Source organism: Ranitomeya variabilis (genome assembly GCF_051348905.1).
Source record: "Ranitomeya variabilis isolate aRanVar5 chromosome 1 unlocalized genomic scaffold, aRanVar5.hap1 SUPER_1_unloc_1, whole genome shotgun sequence".
In the NCBI taxonomy this organism is placed as follows: domain Eukaryota; kingdom Metazoa; phylum Chordata; class Amphibia; order Anura; family Dendrobatidae; genus Ranitomeya; species Ranitomeya variabilis.
Genome location: NW_027507931.1, coordinates 1,583,495 through 1,592,056, shown reverse-complemented (window position 1 = coordinate 1,592,056; position 8,562 = coordinate 1,583,495).

The following is an 8,562-nucleotide window of genomic DNA, read 5'->3' as shown; positions in this document are numbered from 1 at the left end:
GTGTCAGTCTCCCTTTCCCACTTGTCCCTGTGTGTCCCCTTGTGCTTGGATCCCTTGTCCCCTTGTGTCAGTCTCTTGCTCACTAGTCCCTATGTGTCCCCTTGTGCCTGTCTCCCTTGTCCCCTTGTGCTTGTCCCTTGTCCCCGTGTGTCAGTCTCCCTTGCCCACTTGTGTCAGTCTCCCTTGCCCACTAGACCCCTTGTATCCTTCTCCCCTGCCTCCTAGCCCCCATGTGTCCCCTAGTGCCTGTCTTCCTTGCCCCCTTGTTCCCTCTCCTCTGCCCCCTCGTCACCATTTGCTCGTGTCTTTGTCACTGCCCCTGTATGGAGGGGCTGCATTATACTATGAGGGGGGCTGCATTGTATTCTATGGGGCTTACATTGAATTTTATGGCGGGGGGGGCCCCATTTGGAAGTTCGCACCGGGGCCCATAACTTTGTAGTTACGCCACTGGAGAAGACAATAGAAGAAACAATACAAGAATAGACCCAAACAAAATTAAGCAAAAATAGACACCTATGTCCAAATTTTTAAATATAAAAACTTACAAAAAAAACATTAGAGGAAAAAAAAAAAGGCACAATGAAATAGCAAACTAATGAACGCCATACTTTACAATTACAACAAGACATGATCCAAAACAACACCATCTGGTGACATCTAACCACAGAAATACATCAGAAAAAGGCGAAAAATACCATTCTAGATAATAAGCAATAAACATTACGGGACAACCGCTGTTACAAAATACAGCAACCCAAAAGATAAACCATAGTCAAATAGAAAAGAAAACACATGAAATTTAAAAAAAAGGGCCCCACCAAAAAAAAAACATTATACTACACACTTGGCAATGCAAACATTCAAGAAAGGAGATATGTGCCATACGGAAAACGACAACCATCAGAAATAAAAAAAAAAAAAAAAAAAAAAGGGAAAATACAATTGAAAATAGAATGGCATATAGCCGCACGGAACAATACAATACAAATGAAACATCATAAATGTAGCCCCCCCCCCCCACCAGCAAGAAAAGACACTCAAGGAAAGAAAAAAAAAATGCCAACAGCATAATAAAACACAGCAAGACATGATCCAAGAAAACGCCATACGGTTAACCCCAACAATAGAAACCAGAAAAACATGCACCAGAAATTTAACAAGAAAAAATGAGCCCAGAAAAAAAAAAAAATTAAAACCGCATGACACCAGAACAACCCAAAACCATTCCAAAACCAAGCAAGGCCGAAGACAAGAAACGGCAGCATATAATACAGAAGTACATCATAACCAGATTCAAGAAAAAAATATTTAAATAACAACCCACAGTGCCATAACCGTAAAATAGCACAGACCAAACATTGCACAAATTAAATAAAAATCAAGAAATAAAACACAGAATAAAAAATATGCAAAGAGAAATATATACGTACAGGTTTGGAAAGCAGATTGCTCCTCTCTGTGTCTTCTCTGATAGCCTTGTGAAAGACAATGGCAACCCCCCCTTTTTTTTATATATATAGTGTTTTTTTTAGTGTCTAGACAAAGTCTAGACAATGTTTTGCATGTTTTATTTGACAACGCATGCGTCGTACAACGCACCACAACGCAAGTACTTGCGTCGTTTGCGTTGTCAATACAAGTCAATGGGGAAAAAGGCGCATCGACGACGCAAACACAATGCATGCGTTTTTAAAAAAGTCGACGCCGCCCGAAAAATGCAACATGTTGCGTTTGCCGCGCCCTGACAGGTGCGCCCTAACGCCGCATGCGGCGTACAACGCAACACAACGCATGACAACGCATGTGCATGCGGCCCCAATGTTAAAAATAGGGCCGCACGACGCATGCGTTGCGTTGCGGCGACGACGCTGCGGCGCACACCGCAAATGTGAACGTAGCCTTAGACATTTCTTAACAGCTGCACGCAATCTAATACCTCGTTATTGGAAACAATCAAACTTCCCTTCTAAACCTGAATTGGTGGCGGAACTAAACCACCTCCTCCGTATGGAGCAGTTGGTTGGTCAGGATACCGGAACCTCGGATAAAGTTTTGAGAGTCTGGACCCCCTGGTTGGTGTTCAGGGAAACGGAGGAGCTTAATGTCTGGCTTGGTTGACCTACTAGAGTACTATCGGGTTTGTGCATCCGTGCCCATTTTAGGTAGTGGAACACACTTGATTCTAATTAGCAACCATGATGGATGAAACGCCGGAGACCTTGTCCTCTTTCCCCACCCCTTTTTCTCTCCTTTTTGATTCCCTCTTTTTCCTCTAACTTTCTATTTCTTTCATTAATCATAATGTTGGTTTAATCATACCAAAGTTCATATAATGGGACATCCTGGTTACTCTTATCCCAGCATTAACAAACCTTAATCAATAGAGCGAGCCCTGGAGAATTAGACCTATAGTGGTCAGGACTTTATTGCCCATAGCATTAGACCACTTTATAGTCGTCGGGAAGACGTACCCAGGCCCGCCCTCTAGAATGTGATCTCTGCTCGAGAACTCTCCTCTATAAAGTTTTTAAGATAACGTTCTATATACCCAAGGAGACTAAGAAGCCTTTTCGCAGTTTGTTTCGAATACTTTATTATTCTTTTATGCATCACAATACTTGATTGTGTTGGGAGTACCTGTTATGTTTCTGACTGCTATTACTTTGTCTAGTAAAGTTCTGTTGTATGCAAATTCTTTCAATAAACTTGATGCACACAAAAAATAGCCGACATTTATCTAAATATTGTTTTCTGCAAAGCCACAAATAGATGCATTTATGGCTGTCTTGCTGTCTTCAGGGTGTCACATCCGCTTGGAAGACCTGCAGTTGGACGGTCTTGTTGGGTAATGAATTGCAAGTCTTTTTTAGAGATGGTGTGATTTTTGTCCCATATTAAATGGATTTAGTTTCCTCTAGTGCTGAAAAGGTTAACGACCCTTTCTATGCTGGTCAGAATCATACTGCTCCATTTCAGCTGCTTCTGATTTAGTTAGTTATTACTTATTTCTAGAAAAAAAAAACTGGTCAGACCTTCTTGTCCTTGCCAGTGAAAGATTTGTCTTCCTGTGCTGTGTGCTAATGTTAAGTGGTTGGAGTGGAATTGTTGTAGTAGCGATCTGTTTGCTGTACTACGTGTGTGTTTTTCTCCTAGTCCCTATTCCCATTTAGTTTATTCCTCCCTGTCCCTATCCTCATTCTTATTGTTGGTTAGTGCTTTTGTATGATAGAGGTTTTCTGTTATCCCTGTTTTGTCTTTGTGTCTCGTTTCCCTCACTTTTCGGTCCCATGCCTCATGGGGTGGGGAATCAGAATTTAACAGGAGCATAGTAAGGTCGGCGGCTCTCTACCTTCAAGAGTACCACCGGGGCAGGGATAGTTAGGGTTCTAGTTCCAGGGACAGTTTGAGGGTCCCCTTCCTTACCGAGTACCGTCACAACATGACATTTAGATGTACTCCAGTATATTACACAAATAGATCCACATGTAAAATAATGGAAGAGGGAAGGGTGACGTAGCCGTTATACGTGTAAGGTCAGCCTTAGGGCTCGTTCATGCGTCTCATTTTTTCGCACGAGTGTTTTCTGTGGTTTTCATGGATAGCACTCATACCTATGGGGCTTCACACATGTCCGATTTTTTTCCCTCAGACCGAGTGATCCACGGAGAATATCAGAGAAGTGTGTAATTAGTGTAATCAGATTGTCGGAACAAAATTGGCAATGCAAGTCAATGGGGTCATGAAAAAATTTTCATGGACTGTCAGAAAGGAAAAGAGGGAGAACCTTTTTTTTTTTAAATCTCCACGTATGAGAAAAAAACTGATGACACTTGGACTAAACTCTGATCAAAGTACGATCATAATGACCCGTCCGTTTTTCTCGTACATGTAAAATACTGACTACAGCATGAACCTTAACACTCCTGTGAACTCTCCTGATACCAGAAAGTGTGAACACTACCTCAGGGTCGTTGTCTGATTTTTGCACTCGGACAGCACTCAGACAGCACTTGGAAAGCACTCAGACAGCACATTGACCCATATTATTCAATAGGGCTGTTCGGATGAGAAAAAAATGGCAGCATGCACAACATTTCTCCGAGTCTCACATACAAATCTATGGGTGTGTAAAAAGAATAGGATCCCGCTCGGAACATCAAAATTTTAGGGATACATTTCTTTTACATCCCTAGGAATCTGAATTTGATCATATTAATTTTTTTACTGTAGTTGTATGAAAATGGATCCCATACTGATGTAAAAAACAGACAAAAACTGATGTAAAAAACAGACAAAAAACTGATGTAAAAAAAAGATAATTAAAAAAAATAATAATTCCGAGTTTTTTGGATGAATCTCACATGATTTTTCATACATTCATCGGCAGGGGCCATTATGTTGAGAAATTGCCACCACCTTTGAGTTCTGTGAACCACATTTTTTAAAAGGAGGACTGTTGTGAATTTGGATTCTGGGCTCCCCCGGTGGCCGCTTGTGGAATTGGACTTGTCATCCTTTTTCCTGTTTCACCTGGTTCCATCAGTAGTGGGTGTCGCTATTTAAGCTCATTTCTCTGGTGGTTTCTTGCCGGTCAACAATGTTATCTGATGCCTCTCAGTGCTTGTTCCTGCTTCTAGACTACTACTAGATAAGTTGGACTTTTGTCCATGTTTTGTTTTGCCTATTTGTTCCAGTTCACAGCTGAAGTTTTGTTACTGTGTCTGGAAAGCTCTCGTTGATCAGGGATTGCTACTCTGGCGTTATGAGTTAATGCCAGAGTTTAAGGTAATCTCTGGATGGTGTTTTGTTGGTGTTTTTCTGCTGACCATGAAAGTATACTATCTGTCTTCTGCTATCTAGTAAGCGGACCTCAAATTTGCTAGGACTGTTTTCCTGCTGCGTTTGTTGTTTCATCTGGACTCGCCGTCGTTATGTGTGGGGGGCTACTGTCTTCTTTGGAATATTTCTCTAGAGGTGAGCCAGGTCTTATATTTCCCTCTGCTAGCTATTTAGGTCTTAGGCCAGAGCTGGGCATCTAGCGATAAATAGGAAATGCTACCTGGCTGTTTCTGGTTGCGCGGCAGGCTTAGTTCATGGTCGGTGTAGTTCCATCTTCCGAGAGCTTGTCCCTCTATAGGCTTGCTATGATCTCTGCCTGCAGAGATCATGACAGTTTGACCGGCCAATAAAGTGTTAAGACCCAGGTTGAGAAAGGAGAGTTATAAGAAGTCTGCTGGAATTTTTTTTTTTTTTTTCCTCCAGTCTGCCCTGCTGCAGTCTTTTTTCTCTCTCTCCTCCTAATCTCTGTATGGCTCTGTGTGCACCTGACAATAATGGATCTCCAGAGTGTAACTGCGGGTTTGAATAATCTCATCACGAAAGTACAAAATTTACAAGATTTTGTGGTACATGCTCCGGTATCTGAGCCGAGAATTCCTTTGCCGGAGTTCTTCACAGGGAATAGAGCTAGCTTCCAGAATTTCCGAAATAATTGTAAGCTTTATTTGTCCCTGAAGTCTCGTTCAGCTGGAGACCCTGCTCAGCAGGTTAGGATTGTGATTTCCTTGCTCAGGGGTGACCCTCAAGATTGGGCCTTCTCATTGCCAGCAGGGGATCCTGCGTTACGCGATGTGGATGCGTTTTTTCTGGCCTTGGGCTTGCTTTATGAGGAACCTCATTTGGAACTTCAGGCAGAAAAAACTTTGATGGCACTATCTCAGGGGCAAGACGAAGCTGAAGTTTTCTGCCAAAAATTCCGTAAATGGTCTGTGCTTACTCAGTGGAATGAGTGCGCCTTGGCGGCAACTTTCAGAGAAGGTCTCTCTGATGCCGTTAAGGATGTTATGGTGGGGTTCCCTGTGCCTGCAGGTCTGAATGAGTCCATGACAATGGCTATTCAGATTGATAGGCGTCTGCGGGAGCGCAAACCGGTGCACCATCTGGCGGTGTCTATGGAAAAGACGCCAGAAGGTATGCAGTGTGATAGAATTCTGTCCAGGAGCGAGCGACAGAATTTTAGACGGAAGAATGGATTGTGTTTCTATTGTGGGGATTCTACTCATGTTATATCAGCATGCTCTAGGCGTACAAAGAAGCTTGATAAGTCTGTTTCCATTGGCACCATTCAGTCTAAGTTTATTTTGTCTGTAACCCTGATTTGCTCTTTGTCATCCATTGCCACGGACGCCTATGTTGACTCTGGCGCCGCTCTGAGTCTTATGGATTGGTCCTTTGCCAATCGTTGTGGTTTTGATTTAGAGCCTTTGGAGACTCTTATTCCTCTGAAGGGGATTGACTCCACCCCATTGGCTAATAATAAACCACAATACTGGACACAAGTAACCATGCGTATCAATCCGGATCACCAGGAGATTATTCGTTTCCTGGTGCTGTATAATTTACATGACGATTTGGTACTGGGATTGCCATGGTTGCAGTCTCACAACCCAGTCTTGGACTGGAGAGCAATGTCTGTGTTGAGCTGGGGATGTAAGGGTATTCATGGGGACTTACCTTTGGTTTCTATTTCGTCGTCCATTCCCTCTGAAGTCCCTGAGTTCCTCTCTGATTATCAAGATGTCTTTGACGAACCCAAGCTTGGGTCGTTACCTCCGCACCGTGAGTGCGATTGTGCCATAGATTTGATACCGGGTTGTAAATATCCCAGGGGTCGTTTGTTTAATCTGTCTGTGCCGGAACATGCTGCTATGCGGGAATATATAAAGGAGTCTTTGGAAAAGGGACATATTCGTCCATCTTCTTCTCCCTTGGGAGCTGGGTTTTTCTTTGTCTCAAAAAAAGACGGCTCTTTGAGACCATGTATTGATTATCGGCTTCTGAATAAGATCACTGTTAAGTATCAATACCCATTGCCATTGCTTACTGATTTGTTTGCTCGTATAGAGGGTGCTAAGTGGTTCTCTAAAATTGATCTTCGTGGGGCGTATAATTTGGTGCGGATCAGGCAGGGGGATGAGTGGAAGACCGCATTTAATACGCCCGAGGGCCACTTTGAGTATTTGGTCATGCCTTTTGGTCTTTCTAATGCCCCTTCAGTTTTCCAGTCTTTTATGCATGATATTTTCCGCGATTTTCTGGATAAATTTATGATAATATATCTGGATGATATTCTGATTTTTTCTGATGACTGGGACTCTCATGTCCAGCAGGTCAGGAGAGTTTTTCAGGTTCTGCGGTCTAATTCTTTATGTGTGAAGGGGTCTAAGTGCGTTTTTGGGGTCCAGAAAATTTCCTTTTTGGGGTATATTTTTTCTCCCTCTTCCATTGAGATGGATCCCGTCAAGGTGCAAGCTATTTGTGACTGGACTCAGCCCTCCTCTCTTAAGGGTCTTCAGAGATTTTTGGGCTTTGCCAACTTTTACCGCCGATTTATTGCTGGTTTTTCGGATGTCGTTAAACCACTGACTGATTTGACCAGACAAGGCGCTGATGTTGCTAATTGGTCCCCTCATGCTGTAGAGGCCTTTCAGGAGCTTAAGCGCCGTTTTGCCTCTGCCCCTGTGTTGCGTCAGCCTGATGTGAATCTGCCTTTTCAGGTTGAGGTTGACGCTTCGGAGATCGGAGCTGGGGCAGTGTTGTCGCAGAAAGGTTCCGACTGCTCCGTCATTAGGCCTTGTGCCTTCTTTTCTCGCAAATTTTCGCCCGCAGAGCGGAATTATGATGTTGGGAATCGGGAGCTTTTGGCCATGAAGTGGGCATTTGAGGAGTGGCGCCATTGGCTCGAGGGGGCTAGGCATCAGGTGGTGGTATTGACTGACCACAAAAATTTGATTTATCTTGAGACTGCCAGACGCCTGAATCCTAGACAGGCGCGCTGGTCTTTATTTTTTTCTCGCTTTAATTTTGTGGTGTCATACCTACCGGGTTCTAAGAATGTTAAGGCAGATGCCCTTTCTAGGAGTTTTGACCCGGACTCTCCTGGTAATTCTGAACCCACAGGTATCCTTAGGGAGGGAGTAATTTTGTCGGCCGTTTCTCCTGATCTGCGGCGGTCCTTGCAAGAGTTTCAGGCGGATAGACCGGATCGTTGTCCGCCTGATAGACTGTTTGTTCCGGATGATTGGACCAGCAGAGTCATCTCTGAGGTACATTCTTCTGCATTGGCAGGTCATCCCGGAATTTTTGGTACCAGGGATTTGGTGGCAAGATCCTTCTGGTGGCCTTCCCTGTCACGAGATGTGCGAGTCTTTGTGCAGTCATGTGACGTTTGTGCTCGGGCCAAGTCTTGTAGTTCTCGGGCTAGCGGACTGCTGTTGCCCTTACCTATTCCTAAGAGGCCTTGGACACACATCTCGATGGATTTTATTTCAGATCTGCCTGTTTCCCAGAAGATGTCTGTCATCTGGGTGGTCTGTGACCGTTTCTCTAAAATGGTCCATTTGGTTCCTCTGCCCAAGTTGCCTTCTTCTTCTGAGTTGGTTCCTCTGTTTTTTCAGAATGTTGTCCGATTGCACGGTATTCCTGAGAATATTGTTTCTGACAGAGGTACCCAATTTGTGTCTAGATTTTGGCGGGCATTCTGTGCTAGGATGGGCATAG